General features: G+C 38.7%; 1 protein-coding gene across 6 annotated transcripts in view; it reads right to left on the bottom strand.

Moving 5' to 3' along the window:
• The window catches only part of LOC139994839 (uncharacterized), a 100,445-nt gene that overhangs the window by 37,736 nt on the left and 45,488 nt on the right, over positions 1-17,221 (bottom strand). Inside the window, exon 1 of one of the 6 annotated variants that reach the window (XM_072017801.1) lies at positions 10,684-10,891. The exons of the other annotated variants lie outside the window; for them this stretch is intronic. The gene's annotated coding sequence lies outside the window, so the exon portion shown is untranslated. Of the gene's footprint in view, positions 1-10,683; positions 10,892-17,221 lie in introns of those variants that run through there. 6 annotated transcript variants of the gene reach the window in all.

The following is a 17,221-nucleotide window of genomic DNA, read 5'->3' on the forward strand; positions in this document are numbered from 1 at the left end:
GAATTAGGACACCCAGTAGATCGATGCTGAACGAGTGCTCGACGCGTGGATAACCGGCCATATGTAAGCTCGAGATCGAGCTCAGGAGGGCAACGCCCCAAATGGCCTTGCTCGCGACCTCCTCGGAGAGAGCTTCTCCGGAGGCTGCTCTTCTACCTCACGCGCGCGCGCATTACACGCACACACGGTCGCAAGCTACATGCCTGTCTCACGCACTAGAAGAAGAGCAACGAGATCGTCATGGAATACAAGGACTACCGGCGAGGATCAGCCATAGGAAGAGCCAAGGTTTTAGGACTCAAGATTGAAACTGTAGAAAATTATTCAGAGAACGAAGGTGATACATCGGTGGTACATACTACGACAATGAATCGTATAAGTGAGAATTGTATGAAAATTTGGAAGACAAGATTTCCAGATTTTCTCTGACTTTTAGAGTTCCAGATTTCCTGACTTTTTAGAGTTCCAGATTTTCCAACTTTCATATGCCCAAGTTTTCAGACACGTAGATCATCGAATTTACGAGCTTTCAGATTTTCAGATCTTCGAGCTTTCAGTCTTTAAAATCTTCGAACTTTCAGTCTTTAAAATCTTCGAACTTTCAGACCCTGAAGTATTCAAATCTCTAAATTTCCAGTACTTAACGTTTCTGTATTTTCAAGCTTCCCAACTTTTAAATTTCCAGATCCTCAAACTTTCAGACCTTTCAGACCTTTCAGACCATCTAATTGACGATTTTTCGGACATTTAAATCTCTAAAATCCCTTTGGAGACATTGAAGCCTCCAAATTTCCAGTACTTAACGTTTCTGTATTTTAAAGCTTCCCAACTTTTAAATTTCCAGATCCTCAAACTTTCAGACCTTTCAGACCTTTCAGACCATCTAATTGACGATTTTTCGGACATTTAAATCTCTAAAATCCCTTTGGAGACATTGAAGCCTCCAAATTTCCAGTACTTAACGTTTCTGTATTTTAAAGCTTCCCAACTTTTAAATTTCCGGATCTTCAAACTTTCAGACCTTTCAGACCATCTAATTGACGATTTTTCGGACATCTAAATCTCTAAAATCCCTTTGGAGACATTGAAACCTCCAACTTTCCAAATGTTAAGTCTACAGTTTCCAAAGTTCCAAGCTTCTAGGACTTTCAAATCTCCAAATTTTAAGCCTTTCAGACATTCATAACATGTAAATGAATGTTCCATCAGATTTACGAACTTTCAAGCTTTTAAATCCCTAAGTTCTCAGGCACTGAAGTGCAAGTCAAGTTTCTAGATTCTCAATCCCCAAAATTTCCAAATGTCCAAACTTTGGACATTGAAAATTCCGCGTTTGCATATTTTCAGACTGCCGAATTTCCAAATTTTCAAACTTTCAGACCCCTAAATTGCCGATTTTCAGACTTTTCAATTGCCGATCTGCCACGCTGTTAAGTTTCAGAATCTTTCAAGCTATCAGCCCTCCAAATCTTCAAACTCTCGGAACCACGATAGGTGCAAGCCTAAGGTTTTACGAGTCAAGGACAGTATTATAAATTAATGTTCAGAAATACGAAAAGAAAAAAGAAAACAAGGGGAGAGAAAATGGGATTGGAACAGAACCGAAAGACGATCCATCAGAACTGTAGTCAGTAAGTGGAAACGTGCAAAGGACAGCAAAGGGTGAAACGAGGTAAAAAGAGAAGCGAGACAAGGTAGGAGGAGATGCACTAATCACGGGAGCATCATAAATACGTCCAGATTGCATCTTTGCTCTCTTTTCAGTGCCGCCGTGTCTCGTCCCTACAGGCAGGTCCCTCGATAACTAACGACATGGGACTGGATGGGCAAGCTAACTAGAACAGCAAGATTTACTAGTCTGAACAAGAGGCGAATAACTTGGAATTTCAGAAGATTTTACCTGACTGTACCTGGACGCACGAGCAACAGGAATGTTAATCGAGTCAATCTCTGGTTCACCTTATTACGATCATTTTGCATGGGACGATCAGAGCTACCCAGCCATTCCGCAGGATAATTCGCCAAAGTAAATGGCTTTTTTAAAGATAATAAAATTATCTACGCTGTCTGGACTCTATTATTAAATAGAAAGTGGAACGACTGATATTGATCCAGAATTGTCAGACGTCTCTCAACTTCGTCACATCGGATTAGACGTATCAGCCATTGGATCTGGTAGCTTTCTCTTCAATCAGAAAAACCATCTTTCAATATCCGTCATTTAAAGAAAAAGCTTATCACACGTATGCCAAAGAATCGCGGATCTATAATCTATTGAAACCTTCTTGTTGCAACTGCTGCGTTTACAAAGATTCTAGAAACAGCCGTTTTCTATCAACAGATCCATCCTTGTTTCTACAAGATTCTATCGAACGTAAGTTGGTATTGGAACATTCCTCAATTTCACCCACGTAATTATCTGAAATCCGTCGGACGAACCAATCTCCATCGTTCCAAATAGCATTCCAAGCGCTTTTTCCAAGAGAACCGTGCTCTCTCTTATCCGTCTAAAGTATCTAAAGGAGGAACGATTACCACCACGTGGACCAAACGTGACAGCTTCCACGCAGACTTTATTACCTCAGTCCAGATAACAATCCATGCTGATTACCTTGCACACAGAGAACGTTAACTGTACATGGAACCTATAGCAACAGCATTCTGACCACAGATGCTATTTCCCAGTCTGAAATGGCAAAAATGGTAAGCGCCAATGTTTCTCCTACTACATATGATTTTAATATTATTTTATATGAACTAACTATGTGTTAATTCGTCCAGACGCGGGGAGACGGTCGCGTTATAGCGCGTCAACGGGAGTCGTAAATTCCCGCTACGATTGCACGAATCGACACCACGAACAGGGCGATCCCCTTATTTCTTGTGGGAGAATAAAGGGTGATTGGGTTGGAATATAACTGGACTTCACAGTTATATAATATATGTATATTTATTTGCACTGGACTACAATAGTTAACGTGAACCGAACGTGTTTGAATTCGTCGTGTCGGAAAGCGTTATGATGGACCCGAAGGTTGTTCGATGTGGGTGTATCTTTATTGAACTAAGAACGCGGATTCGTAGTTCACACTTTTCGGTAGAAAAGTGAGGGTAACTATCCGCGATGACCATTGGTTCTAGCCAATGTCAAGAAACAAAATACAAGGAGAAAGTCTCCTGCATTTGTGGCTCCTGGGTGCCTTTGTACCTGGGGAAAAACCCGCTATTTCGCTGGGCACATCTGCTTTCTCCGTAATGAGTGACAGCGTGCAATAAATCTAAGGACCCTTTTAAGGGACCACTCATAAACCGAAGATGTTCAAAAGAATGCAACTTTATGGATAACAGATGTGGGCTTTGGTGGTTCCTTGGGTTTATTGCGGGTCAGTGTTGACGATGTGCAGGCCTCGGCGGCCTGACCATGAGGGACGTCGCAGGTACCGACTCACGCGACGTAACACTATGGATTTACAATTAGAATACAGTGAAAGAAGGACAGACATGGCTCTGACTGTAAATTGTTTCTGTAGAGAAGAAATCTGACAGAATGTTGAAGATACAACAGATCATTTGGATGGCATTTAAAAAGGCAATGTAATTTCTTTAAGAAGAAGCCACATTTCCTAGTCTGAAATGGCAAAAATGGTAAGCACCAATGTTTCTCCTACTGCATATGATTTTATTAATATTATTTTATATGGACTAACTATGGATTTACAATTAGAACACAGTGAAAGAAGGACAGACATGGCTCTGACTGTAAATTCGTTCTGTAGAGAAGAAATCTGACAGAATGTTGAAGATACAACAGATTCATTTGGATGGCATTTAAAAAGGCAATGTAATTTCTTTAAGAAGAAGTCACATTTCCTAGTCTGAAATGGCAAAAATGGTAAGCACCAATGTTTCTCCTACTGCATATGATTTTATTAATATTATTTGATATGGACTAACTATGGATTTACAATTAGAACACAGTGAAAGAAGGACAGACATGGCTCTGACTGTAAATTGGTTCTGTAGAAAAGAAATCTGACAGAATGTTGAAGATACAACAGATTCATTTGGATAGCATTTAAAAAGGCAATGTAATTTCTTTAAGAAGAAGCCACATTTCCTAGTCTGAAATGGCAAAAATGGTAAGCACCAATGTTTCTCCTACTGCATATGATTTTATTAATATTATTTTATATGGACTATCTATGGATTTACAATTAGAACACAGTGAAAGAAGGACAGACACGGCTCTGACTGTAAATTGGTTCTGTAGAAAAGAAATCTGACAGAATGTTGAAGATACAACAGATCATTTGGATGGCATTTAAAAAGGCAATATAATTTCTTTAAGAAGAAGCCACAATTGTCAATTTTTGATCAAAGTTTGAAGGAATTTAGTCCAGAGGAGAACTCTTATCATCAAGAAACTTCAACTTATAGCACTTATATGTAATTCATTAAAACTTTAGAAAACCAGGAGAATAGCAATAATAAATGTAGCAAAGAAAGTAAGAGAGGTGTATCGATCGCATGTGCAAAAAGTGAAGCAGCTCTAAGGATAAACTAAAATTATTTTGCCAGAGATAGTCGAAATAAAAGTTTAATTGGCATAGATAAAAACTATTCGATGCATTTCCTGATGCAACCTGTGCACACACGATTATGCAAGTTGGCTGTGCAACGATTCCTTTCCCCTTCTCGTAAATCCAACTCTTCCTGATTCTGTTATATGCCAGGAATTATGCAAACATTCCATTCGCAACACCGTGTCAAGCGAACGAATTTTTTTCCCCCTTTTCCTTTCTTTTTCCAATTTCAACGTTTGAATTTTAACTTTCCACGCCAGCGAGGAATTTTCACTTCTGCTTTGTGAAATTAAAAAAGAAAGGGAAAAAAGCAGAGGAAAAAATGCAGTAGTTTCCTCGATTACTCTCCTTTTGCAACGTTCATTAGTAGCCCGAGTGAAGGTAGCGCGACCATTAGTGGCCCGACAAACTAGAAATCATCATTATCATAGTCATTACGATTTCATGGATTAGCTTGTTGGCCGGTAAACTGGTTACTTTGTAACGCACGTTAAAGGTCGCTTAAAACGTCAATTGCTTCCAATCAGTTAATAACAGCAACTATTGAGTTAGCATAAATCTCTCTCATCCATTTTTCAGGGTCTATCATCGTTCAACAATTATCCTTCCCTGTCCTGGAGTAGTAATTAATCTTGCCAAGAGTACTTGATGATTCTAATCGTGATACTTCCTTCTTACAGGCTTCAATTATATCTAATCCAAATATAGATTAACTATTAGAACCAGTCAAGTTCAGTAATGCTCCTGACAGTCAGGCTTACCTTGAAAACTCATGTTGTATAATATCATATACAGCAATGTGCAAAGGTCCTTGGTCATCTATGGCAGTGATCGTATAACGACTATTAACTATACTAGCTGTTTCAAATTGACCGGTATTTCTTTAGCAAACTCCCAATAACTCTCAATTTGGCTAACTTTAAACCTTTATGTTCTCTTATAAAACCAACGTATTATCAGATTGTAGGAAACTTCAGACTTCTGGCACTGAGAAGATAACTCAAAACTTTCAGTAAGCTGTGAGTCTCATGGTTGAAGACTGCTTGTAGAGAACACTGCAAGCACCAAGAAACAACTTTCTCAGGGGGAAAAAGCCTTGTGTCTTAACGTGGTCCAAATTCATGAAAGAGGTAAGTGTATCTGTAGAAAGATACCTGTGGCATCTTTAATTATAAAGAAGACTGAATGTCTCGTTCGTTTAGATTTAGATAGATGGCATAGACGAAAGCCAAAAATACAATTATCTAGTATCTATTGATACTTACATCCTTCTCCACTTGACGTTGTGACACTAACTTTTAGTATTATCATGAACTATTTAGAAAGGGAGATTACATTTAAATTCTATACTATAGTATTCTCATTGGTATGCAGTACATTTTCCAATAAAGGATCAGTATTTTTCAATTTTCCCACTTACAGTGTTCTCTACGAGTCAAGCATCCAGGACAGAGACTGTAGGCTGTACTGGACCGACAATTAATTTTGGCTCGATCAATGGCCCCCATAAGCCTCTTATCTATGCCGGTAGCTTTCTTCAGTGCGAGAAAGTGGACTCGACTGGCTCGCAAACTAATCTATATCGCACTTCTCCACTCCCACGACTTTCGTTCGTCGACTGAAAGATCGTTGCATAACGATAGCATGGCACGCAAAAAGTGCAGTAAAATCAGGAAATACGTCGAATCGCAAGTACAGTGAAATTTTTCATAACATGACTCGGTAATACACAGACACACGGATGCTCAGACTACAAACTGATCTTCAAGCGTCCACCACCTGATAGTTTGCTCTGTTTCATTATCGTTATATTACATACTTATCATTATATCCTCATACCAGATACTGATCATTATAGTAGAAGCTTTACCGGTTTGGACAAGGTGTACATTATACTTCAGGACTCGACTTACCTGCAACAGAGAAAAAAAACAGAATGATAAGTTAGCAGTGTTCTGAAGGATGGGCAAAAATTGTTGCTAATAGTGGCAGTTTCACAATACACTGACACAAATAATATTTCTAATGCAAAGGGAATTTTTTAAAACAGCCAAAATTGCTGACGCGAGTAATATCTCTGAGGACCTAGGAAACCAGCAATCAAACACTGATCATTCAGACATCAAGCGTGAATCGTAACATGCCAACTGCCTAATCACCTCACGTACACAAAGCTAGAGCTAATTTGTGGAACAAAGCAGACCAAAGTCGGGACAGCCAGAGTTGATATATGAATCTACTGCACTACAGGTCTACATGTGTGACTAGAAAGATGGTCTTCTTAATGTATTATAATTTTTCCTTCTGTTGATCTAATACAACCAAATTCGTCATAATTAAACCAAATGATCTTGACAAAATCCTTGCCACTAGACTTCCTCAGCAGATGTGGCTAGCAAGATGATCTTCGTAATCTACTTCAGCCTATATCATTCTACGCAGATTCATCATAATTAGAGCAAACGATCTCTTCGCTAAGTCCTTGCCATTAGATTTAATTAGACCAGCCTACTTTTCCCTGTCATAATCTACCTAAATTCATTACAATTAAACCAAATGATCTTGACAGAATCCTTGCTACTCGACTTCCTCAGCATTTGTGACTAGGAAGATGATCTTGACAGAATCCTTACTATTAAACTTCCTCAGCATATGTGGATAGAAAGATGACCTTCTTAATGTACCGTGTCCTGTATCATTCCATACAGATTCATCATAATTAGACCACATGATCTTAGCAAAGTCACTACCATTAGATTTGATTAGATCACCCTACTTTTCCTTGTGATAAGCTACCTAAATTCATTACAATTAAACCAAATGATCTTGACAGAATCCTTGCTACTCGACTTCCTCAGCATTTGTGACTAGGAAGATGATCTTGACAGAATCCTTACTATTAAACTTCCTCAGCATATGTGGATAGAAAGATGACCTTCTTAATGTACCGTGTCCTGTATCATTCCATACAGATTCATCATAATTAGACCACATGATCTTGGCAAAGTCACTACTATTAGATTTGATTAAATCACCCTACTTTTCCTTGTGATAAGCTACCTAAATCCATAACAATTTGACCAAGTGATCTTGACAAGATCCTTGCTACTTTACTTCCTCAGCATATGTGACTAGGAAGATGATCTTGACAGAATCCTTACAATTAGACTTCCTCGGCATATGTGGATAGAAAGATGACCTTCTTAATGTACTGTGTCCTGTATCATTCCATACAGATTCATCATAATTAGACCACATGATCTTGGCTAAGTCACTACCATTAGATTTGATTAGATCACTCTACTTTTTCCTGTGATAAGCTACCTAAATTCATTACAATTAAACCAAATGATCTTGACGAGATCCTTGCTACTCGACTTCCTCAGCATTTGTGACTAGGATGATGATCTTGACAGAATCCTTACTATTAAACTTCCTCAGCATATGTGGATAGAAAGATGACCTTCTTAATGTACCGTGTCCTGTATCATTCCATACAGATTCATCATAATTAGACCACATGATCTTGGCAAAGTCACTAGCATTAGATTTGATTAGATCACCCTACTTTTCCCTGTGATAAGCTACCTAAATTCAATACAATTAAACCAAATGATCTTGACGAGATCCTTGCTACTCGACTTCCTCAGCATTTGTGACTAGGAAGATGATCTTGACAGAATCCTTACAATTAGACTTCCTCAACATATGTGGATAGAAAGATGACCTTCTTAACGTACTGTGTCCTGTATCATTCCATACAGATTCATCATAATTAGACCACATGATCTTGGCAAAGTCACTAGCATTAGATTTGATTAGATCACCCTACTTTTCCCTGTGATAAGCTACCTAAATCCATAACAATTTGACCAAATGATCTTGACGAGATCCTCGCCACCGCAACGCCAACTCTGGCTGGTTAGACTGTAGCACAAGATCTAGCCTGGACCTTGATATAAACCTAGAATCTCCTTTCACGAAACCACGCCAATGAGCAAGTTTGCTCCAGGTTCATCAGGCAAGTTTCTTGTCCCAATGCCTAATGTCTTAAAGACAGGGAGTAAGAACTAGCCTGGCTAACGATAGCATGACTAAAAACAGGCTGATTTACGAGCACCGTGCGCCAGGTTGCATCGACAGGAACCGGCGAAGCCTTTCAACCGTGGAAGAAGAAGCGCAACGATGCATTCCTTGCACGCAGCCCTGCTTGATATTACGTAAAAACCGATTAGAATTCACGCGAGCTCAATGATACGGGTTGTGTTGGACGGTCGGTGGAAGAGGGGAAATAAGAAGGGGAATGGCTATAAACAACTTTCCTTGGTGGACCGGCGAGCTCGCTGAGACTCGCAGGGAAATTACGAATGCGGAAGTCCTCGTGGAATCTTTCGCTTGACGAAAGGGAATGAAAGGGCTGGCAAGATTTTTATGCGTTTGTGCGAAATTCGAATGTATAAAATAAAAGAAAATATAAATATCCGATAAAAATAATATCTAGAAAATTAATTTCCTTCGTTGAGGAAACTATAAAAAAAATATAAAATATAAAGGTCTATACATAAACAATAATAACTGCAATTAATCCAAATCGATGACTAATCGAATTTCGTCATCGTACTAATCCGGCTAAGTTTGATCCACTCGAAGACACGTCGATGACTAATACACTTATCAAGTTAAAAATATCATTGTTTAAATGAGCCAGTCGGATTATCGACATCTGGAAAAATAAATAAATTCTTGAAACGGAGATATTTTTTTGTTCGTAACTGACACCGCGCCTATCGCCAGATAAATCCAATATCGGCAACGAAACACGATACTGCAATTATCCGGTTCGCTTAACGCGTCCTCTATTTCTTGATTTCGCCGTATACGAGTGCCTAGTGAATTACTTTCTGGAATTTCGTGTCTTGGAAAATATTACGATTATTCGATGATAACTTTTTGGATGAACGTTCTTTCAATATCATATCGCTGCGATATATGTACACTAATACCATGCTACAGCAAGTACTATACACAACGTGCACGAGCATGTGGTCGATATCCGGCCGATTGTCATCACATGCAGAAGAGAAAGTTGCTAATACTATTGTCTCTCACAGCCTCGCCATGACGGTCCACGTCGAACGGAGCACAAAGCTCTCTCGTCGATTAAAATATAACAACGCTTAATGATCATAACTGGTTAAACTGGTAGTACTTACTCACGTACCGGTTCGCCAAAAATGGCCTCTCTACAGATTTGCAAAGCGATTCTTAACGATTGGAAAAATTCCACTATTTGTATCATAATTACTGGGTATACACGATAACTATGAAGAACACGACCAAAGTAAAGCCTATGAACAATTTGTCCCAAGATTGGTAAAACAAACGCGAACTTCTATAGATTAGATAATCATGGTTTTAAACAACGTCGTAAATAGTCTTCTAACAACGAAAACCAACTGAATTCTCACACGTGCAGACATTTCACGTTTATGACTTTCTAAGCTGTATTTATGAGTTACTATTCCATCAAACTAGGTCTGAGTGAATTTCATCACCATAAACTACTGATGATAAGTTTTTTTTTTTTTTTTTCGTCTGACTCTTTGCTTTTCACTGGAACTGCGCTTATTTGAACTCATCCGGGATCAAACGTTTCACGTAACACAGATACACCGGTTCCCTCCACTGCCTATCATTTTTCATCCATAAAATAGGAATTAAACGCTCGTATAATTGCATTTAATTAGCAAGAATACACTTAACCTGGTCGTACGATGTTCTACCAGTAAATACAGTTCTACTGTTACACGAGTTATAATAAAATATACGTACGAACAAGCCACTACCAGATATAGTTCTAAGAATTAATATTTCTACACCAATTCACACGAGATTTAGGACGAGCAAATTTCAGCGTCTTCTTAAAAAAACACTTTAGTCCAGCATGATCTATATCGGTTACACTATGCGCTTCTGTGCGTTCCTATTTTCTCCTATGAAACACGTAAATGCACGCACACGAAAGCTTGCACACGTTAGCACGTATACGGTCACGGTAAAAGGACTAAGAAACTGAACAAGAACAAAGAAACGCATGTACCGTGAATCCACAGGACGTTAAACCATTCGCCAAGCATCTATGTTTCGGTTGGCAGCGTAGATAAAGAAAACAAAAAAAAAAAAAAAAAAAAGAAGCGAGGAGAAGAAGGTAACACGATCTCGTCACGAGGAAACCGCAATCTTCCCTATAACGATAATCGTTGGAGCACTGTTCGAAAACACGAAATAAACCGGAGGCAAGGCTGTCTCTCACTGAACACGCAGGTGGATTCGTTTCAGTGTCGCGACGAGACTCCGGGGTCCGATTGCATCACAACGTGATTGCAAAACCCGGCCAGCAGCCTTGCAATGCCACCGCCTTCCTTTTTCCTTCCGTTCATTTTGTCCCCAGTTTGGGTTTCGTCAGAAGGTCGCCTATGGATGCCATTCAAATATTTCTACCTAAGCAATGCCTGAGTAGTGTCCGATACTACTTAATAAATTATTCATATAATGATTTAATATATTGATAACGATTTAAGTCTATAGTCAGTAATATTTCAATTAAGCCAAAAAGAAGGGTTAAAATTTATATCGTCTGAAATTAATATTTCAATCTTTGTATTAACGTCTAAAGTGAATTATATTCCTCAGTGTTTTTTTTTTTTTTTTTTTTTCTCTAATATTACTAAATCACTAACTTTTGAAGATCCTAGCTACTTTACGGCTGACAATGGTTCAGCCACGAGTTCTAAATGATATAGTGGATGTCATAGAATATTTCCAGGGGAATATGAAGAATGTATCCCAGGAGCGAGTCTAGGAGAAGGTCGCCCACGAATGTCATCACCTGTTCTGCGCATGTTGCATCCTTAAACGACGGTAATTGTCGTTCCAGTGACGTAAACTGATCTATAGTATTATTTGCGCACGATCAGGGTCGCGGAGAGGGATAATTTATTCCATCTGCCGACATACCATTTTGTAACGCGTGTTTACCTTAGCATACAAATAGATCTAGTTTCTAAACTCTATTTCAATTCTCCTGTTATATATTTTGTACACTCGCGTAATTTTCCATGGCCAAAATGTCGAAAGAAAATTATCATCGTGCGCTGTGCACCTAAATTCGTGATGCAAATAACGTCAGGGGAGGGAGAGATTCTATGACGCGAAATAAGACGAAAATAAAGAATAAAAAATGTTAGGTTATGAAGCAAAATCGAATTCGAAAATTTACTTTCTACGAAGAGACTCTAAATAAAAAATTGTTTCTTCTTCGTTCTAAATTTTCGATTTACGTTGAGTAATACAATCGCCTTGACTTTCTTCTTTTCACCATAAATTTGACCAAGTGTCGGGAATAGATTTAGTAACATTCTAGTAACTTTTCGATAATTACGAAACTAACGCGAAGAATGTAGGAATTTAGTAAAAGTAAGATGCAAGAGAGGTGAATGCTGGATGACACACAGCGATAAAAATTCTTATAGAACGTGTATCCTCGTAAATCCCAGAGGTTTATGATTCACGTTAGAAATCTCTTGGTTTCGAAAGGGGGAAGAACATTCGATTCGACGAATGCTTGCGTAGATCGTTTTCTATAGGAAAAAACTATTTGAATTGGAAACTTTTTCCCGAGTTTTACATTCCAGGAAGGACCTTCGTCGAGGATCGAACGTGAATCATGAATTTTTATGCATGAAGATGCAAAACGAAGGAAACGTTTAAAACAACAAGATAACATAACGACACTACAACGAGTTATTAATATGTAATTAATATCAGAAAAAAACAAAGTGCGCTACCTGTTTGCAAACAACTTGCAAACTACTATTCATTTATTACGTATTCTAATTGCCATTACGCTATGATTTACAGCCAACAATTTCATTCTGAGAAATAAAAAAATGTAGGCAATGAAACAGCATAAACATTCCACAGATAAAATTCAACATTTATCTTCGTAGGCATTTTTGCAGTAGTTTTAAAACTAATTTAGTTACGATTCTTTAAATATACGAACTAAAAGAAGGTGTAAAAATACTTGCATGAACTATTATTTTAAAATTAATAACCGAAATATAATCTTAATCGAAGTAATTTAATTACATTACATTTATTTTATATTTTATTTATATTAAATTTAAATTTGGAATAATCAAGTGGACGCAACATATGCGTCGATGCTAACTGAATGTATTTAAGAAAAAAGTCCCTAGAATTTTTAAAAACAGTTTGAAATATTTCAAGAATCGCAGATGTATAAGGGATTAAAAAGTGAGAGCAAGCGCGAAGATGGTACAGAAAAACGCCAGGTCGTCTCATGAGAACAAGACCAAAGAGACCTTCAGGCGTGCCCCTTTCTTTCCTTTTCTCAGTTCCTTCCAGGGGAACATAACCTGCGAACGCCCTTGCCAGGAATGCAATCTCCGATCTCTCCAGGCTCGTTTCAATGTTTCGCTACGCTTGTATGCAGATACGTGTGCGCACGCACACCGGTGTTACCAACAGTGAAACGTATCACGTAACAGTATCTAGCTGTCTCCCTTTCTTCGCACGCAAAAAACTGCCATTTCTTTTATCCTTGGAAATCACGTTGCAACATTCTTCGTGCGATTAATATGCTTTTTTGGAAGCTTCTATGAATACATGCTACATGTAATAGTAAGCTATTGCCAACGAGAAAAAGTACATTGAACTATCAAATTCGTATAAAGCTAATGGTTCTAGATTTTATGTTAGAACAAAATGGAGGCTCAAAAAAATTCTGTAGTTGAGTTCTATGAGTTGAATTCTATGAGCTAGATTTAAAAAATCCTTTAAGAGTGATTGAAAACCCGGATTAATTCGTTTTAACGTAGACAATAATCCCTAGCAATGAAAAGAAGGACATTGACCCAAACAAACTAGTTCAAACCTAAATACACTAATCCTTGAAAGGAATATTCCTATGTTCCAAACTAGGGCAATGTAGCAACCCTGACAAATTCAATAGTCCTAGACTTGAATTCTATAGTAATTCTATAGTAGAGATACACACCAAAGAAAGTACACTGTCCCAAACAAATTAGTTCAAAGCTAAATACACTGATTAAAAGGAATATTTCTATATTGCATATCAGAGCAAAGTAGAAGCCCTAATAAATTCTGTATCTGAGGACAGATTGAAAAAATCCTTCAGAAGTGACTGGAGGCATGCGTGAATTCACTTCACAGTAGGAAGTGATCTCATATCCATTCGTGTCACGCTCAGCGAGACCAAAGAGGATTACGCGAAGGAAGGAGAATGTCCCTCGTCACCCAATGAGCACGTGTGACTATTTTTTGCCACCTGGACATGCCAGATTTTCTTCGGAAGAAATAACGATGACGCTGACACGCGTGATCATTGTCAAGGTGTCTCGTCAGAGTTACACCTATCCTCGTTCTAATCCTTCAACCTACATTTTTCTACGTTTTCAACTTGAAAAAGAGAGAACATTTACCATCTTACACAAACGATAATTTAAATAAACGTTTCTTCTTTTTAATAACATCCATTGGCGGACAGGTACAGCGGACTTTGAACAGTGTCAGAGGAGGAAAAAAAGGAACTGTTCGAGACGTGATTGATCTTCCTGCTCGGTCTAGCATTCTCGGCCACGGTATAAGGAAAGACCGGTGTATCGATTCTTTCTTCTCTGGCGAGTTAATTGCAGCCTAGGTTCTGCTGAATCGAGCAGGAGCGGTCATTCATGCGATCGTTCGGCCGGGGAATTCAAGGAAGACTTTAACGATCCGCGGAACCACTCTGGTCAACGTAATTGACCGTCACGGCGACGTTGAACTCCCCTGAGGAGGATCACGATTCAACTGGGGCAATCGATACAGATCGTGCAATAATTACGTTAATCGTCAGCGATGACTTAGGAAATCAGTCAATTTTTAGGAATTTTCCGATGAACTCTAACCCTTATCAAAGGTGAATAACCTAATCTGGTAACTTTTTACTGCTACATATGATATGGGATATGAGATATTGATGCCAGGTGGTGAATTTTATGCGTTGAAAGGCAGAGGGAAATGTTCATTTTTCTTCAACTCAATTCTTGGAATTTGCTATTATTTGTGCTACCTTCTTCCGATAAATAAATTCATTTGTTCCTTTAGACGATTAAATTTTGGGATCCTAGACAATTGCAGTTTAGAGCTTCATGAGAAACTCGTACGGAGAATCTCAATACGATGTGTTCATTGTTACCCAAGTACAGGCTTAGGTACAGACCTGGTTCTAACAATAAGGATTAGGTAGGTCAGTGATTATAGAAGGAACCTGATCCCAACAGTCATAATCGATATGCCCATCGTTGATATTAATTTCTTGATCTTCGGATCTCCAACTTCTTATCCTAATTATAGCCATTCGCTTACATAATCTAGACACAAGCAAATTTCACATTCGTATACGTAAATTCGGTGAAATTAAAAGCTTAAAATTATTCGGAATAAACGAAGCTGAAATTGTAGATGCCAGATTTGTTTCTGTTACATAAAACGATGCATTGGTATTGGCAACTCGTAACTTGTAATTTGTAAAATTTCACTAACAACGTGACTTTGCCTGTGCAAGAGATTTCAGATGATTGAGGTGATCCGAACGATTGAAGACACCCGGTAGAGATGGCCACGTGTACGGGATCTCCGAGCTTTCTTCGCGGAAGAGAAGATCGCTCCGCGAAGTGTATAAGGTCACGCCAGGGAACGTGTACGGGGCACACTGCTCACCTGACAGGATCGTGTTTCATCCTGTGCGCGGTGTGTTACTGTACGAGCCTACGGACGATCGTTACGTCTTACATTATTCTACGCGCGACGTGTTACGTGTCTGCGGAGCGTTAGCTACGAGCTGAACGCGTCACGGAACGACCTTACGATTCAATTTCTCTTCTCAGCTCCGTGGAACGGGACCGGGCTTCTTTATGTAACCAATTGCTCCCAATGGACCGCTAGCTTCACTCCCTAACATCTTCGCCTTTTCTACGATTCTCCTCGGTTCGTACAACTACTAGTTGCAATCATTGATTTATAAATAATTATTCACAGGAATTTTATAGACTCTGAGATCTTTCAATTTTCACAATTCCCTGTGTGACTGCTATGTGTCGCTTTTATCTTGAAAAGTAACTATTATCCTTCCTAAAATTCCCTAGATAGCGGGAGACAGTTCACTAGATAGATAAAAGTTTATTCCTCTTCTAAATTACGTATTATTTTCATATGTCTTTCATTTTAATCAATTTAATGTTATTTCGTTTCTTTTTTTTTTTTTTTTTTGCCACAATAAATAATTGACGAAATGAAAACGTGAAATTCCGACTTTTCTACCTTTCACCATTCACTCAAATCCAAAATTACCTTTCAAAACCGAAGAACATGGGAAAAAACTCTAGAGAGATGGATTAATTAAATTTCTCTTGGGGGAATTCTCATTTTAGGAAACGATTATAGTACCATTAACACTAGCGAGGATCGTATAAAACATACGTGTTATCCCCAACACCATAATAATTACATGTTCAACGATTACTCATCGCTGGAAGCACTAAAAAGTACTGCATTCCACGCAGAAATCGTTTTTCTTTTTCAACGCAGCAAATAGAGCACCGAATGTTTTCCACTAGACTAGTAAATCTGTAATGGAGCGAGGAGTGGGGATGGATGGAGAGAGGAGTAGGGGAAGCGCGCGGGACGCGCTTGCGTGCAACAAGCGGAACGAACTCGACACGCGTGCATTAATAATCCCCGTGGAACGAGCAAGAGAAAAAGAGAAGTCGATTTACCGTCAGGTGAACCGGGATGTAAACAGGATGCCGCGGCGAGAGAGGATAACGCGAGGACACGTCGCGGACTGGCAAGGTCGTTGCCATCGGAGATTCCAGGCTACTCACCTGCGACTCTACGTGGCTATTACTTAGCCTCGCAAGCGCTCTGTAACCTTGAATCGTCCCTATGCTAATAAACTTAAGCTTTATTCCAAGAAAATTGCGAAACTTAGCCCTTAAACCTCAGATTTTGTTTCGAATTTACTATCATCCCGAAATACACGAAATCTCTTCTTTCGCGTATTCGCGTACGTTTTGGAATTTTGTCCAACAGAACCATAACACCTCCCTGTATCAATTTCTTGCACCTATGTTTATTATTGTCTAGGGAATGTCCACAATTTTTGCAGGTGAAGTGTCAGCCTATAGGACACATGTTTTTAAAGGGGCTTCGCACAATGACGTATAACTCGAGTAATTTTGATCGTTATCGTTTGAAAAAAAATCGTGAATATTTTGTAAAAATTTATAAACACGTATGCAGGAAAGCAATAGAAAAAAGTTGTATGGTTATCTTAGAAAAGAATACCAAAGTATGGCCTTCCAAACCACAGCATCTCCTCGAAGGATTAAACCTAGATCTAACCTAATTCCTAAAATTGTTCTAACGAAACTAAGCACTCTTAAATATGGATTCGCCTTAAGCCAACTCTCGAGATAACCATCTACCATTTTCTAAACCATGTATTATGCAGCGGCAGTCGTGCAATTAGAAATCGCTTAGCCAGCATCTAT

The sequence above is a fragment of the Bombus fervidus genome, chromosome 15 (assembly GCF_041682495.2).
Source record: "Bombus fervidus isolate BK054 chromosome 15, iyBomFerv1, whole genome shotgun sequence".
Lineage (NCBI taxonomy): Eukaryota > Metazoa > Arthropoda > Insecta > Hymenoptera > Apidae > Bombus > Bombus fervidus.